Here is a 2,260-nt window from a genome sequence, read left to right as displayed (position 1 = left end):
TGACACATTGTGTGTGTGTGTGTGTGTGTGTGTGTGTGTGTGTGTGTGTGTGTGTGTGTGTGTGTGTGTGTGTGTGTGTGTGTGTGTGTGTGTGTGTGTGTGTGTGTGTGTGTGTGTGTTTTGAAGAGTAGACAAGAGGAGGGGATGGTTGGTTGGGGTTAAGGGTGAGGGGGGGAGGGAGGAGAGGAGAGATTTTACTCTTAATGCTTGACGACACACACACACACACACACACACACACAGCTACACACACACAGCTACACACAAACAGCTACACACACACACACACACACACACACACACACACACACACACACACACACACACACAGCTACACACAAACAGCTACGCACACACAGCTACACACATATCTACACACGCACAGCTACACACACACGCACAGCTACACACACACACACACAGCACACACACACACAGCTACACACACACACACACACACACACACACACACACACACACACACACACACACACACACACACACAGACAAACAGACAGACAGACACACACACACACACACACACACAACACACACACACACACACACACACACACACACACACACACACACACACACACACACACACACACACACACACACACACACACACATATCTACACAAACACAGCTAAACACACAGCTACACACACACTGGATGTGAGCAGTGAGAATAGACCAGCTGTTTAAATCAGCATGTAAGACAAGTGTCAGATAGGGGTCAGCAACATGGGATTTTAGTTCATTTTAGTTTTGGTTCAATGTCCATATGGCTGGTACTCTAGCATCAGTAGATCTGTATCATTTTAATTCAGATTTGTATTATTAATCACGTGACGATGATTTTGAGATCTGAAAACATCATTATTAAAATTAAACTTTTCCACGAAAATACACATATGAAAATCATAACTGGGCGAATATCATAACTGGGGAGGTGAAAGTTTTTGGGAGACTGTTGCGGCAAAACATAAAGTGATGCCCATTGGTTGACAGAAAGGGATGTGATTATTGCACGAGTGAATCCATAGATTAATCACCAGGTGTTACGGATACAGTTATCCTGTGTGTGTGTGTGTATCCTGTGTGTGTGTTTCTTTTCTCTCCTTCTCCTCACAGGTGAAAATCATCACTCCCCAATCAGTCAACAATCAATCATCAATCAGAAGACACACCTCCTCCTATTTCCTGACCTATCACAGTTCCTTCCCCATGGTTTAAAAACCCCATCATTTGTTTGTTCTAGAGTTCAATCTCTCTGTAAATGCCATGTCTGTAGGTCTCTGTGTTTCACTCTGCTTTGTGTCTTAACCTCTCTTTGTTTAAGCACCTCATAGCACTTTGTCATCACCTGTGAGTATTGTTTTTGGTTATGGTGTTTGTTTGTTGCTGGTGGGAAAAGGGGGAAACCAAGACAAGTCGCCCATGGGCATACACTATCCGTAGGTGAACTTTGTTAAATACACTAGTTAGAACTGGGCGGACCACCCACTGTTTTTTTGGTTAGTTAGCTGTTGTTAAAGTAGGCTTGTCTAGCTTAGGGGTGTTTTTGAATACTTATTGTTTCTGTCCTTGGGTCCAGCTCAGCCCCTTTTCCTGCTCCCCCCATTACCGTGTGTTTATAAATAAACCTGGAGTTTGACGGTAGATTTCTGTTGTCGTGGTTATTTTCGTTCACACTTTTACTTTATCACAATAATAATTTGCATGAGTTATGTTACGGGTCTCATTACCATCCCCCTAGACTGTCGGGCCAAAAGGGATTCGTAACACCAGGTGTGGTGGAAATGCCTGAGTTGAGCTGTACTCAGTTAATAAGGAATGACGTTCCTATTGGTAAAGAAGAGGAGAGATTTGACACTATCCTGATGAGTTTATATTATCAACACCATATACAGTAAATACCTGCTTTGATGATGGGGTGATATGGACACTCCCATATCAATACCTGTTATGCTAATGAGGTACCATCTATAAACACTACCCTATAAATACCAGCTATACTGATGAGATAACATTATAGACACTACCTTAATACATGCTATGCTGGTGACGCATCATTAAAACCACTTACATACAAATACAGTGGTTCCTCCTTCAATTTTTTTTTTTTAGTTTGGGGTCAAAAAAAGTCTTTGAAAACAACGTACAGTTTTCCCTTTAAAACCTGTGATGTCATGGTGTCTCAGCGTCATCAAGGGAATTATTGTTATTTTGAAAAAGAGCAATACGTAACTGAACG

This window comes from Oncorhynchus masou, chromosome 5 (genome assembly GCF_036934945.1).
Source record: "Oncorhynchus masou masou isolate Uvic2021 chromosome 5, UVic_Omas_1.1, whole genome shotgun sequence".
Lineage (NCBI taxonomy): Eukaryota > Metazoa > Chordata > Actinopteri > Salmoniformes > Salmonidae > Oncorhynchus > Oncorhynchus masou.
The sequence above is the reverse complement of the archived record's forward strand: the minus strand, read 5'-3'. Positions refer to the sequence as shown.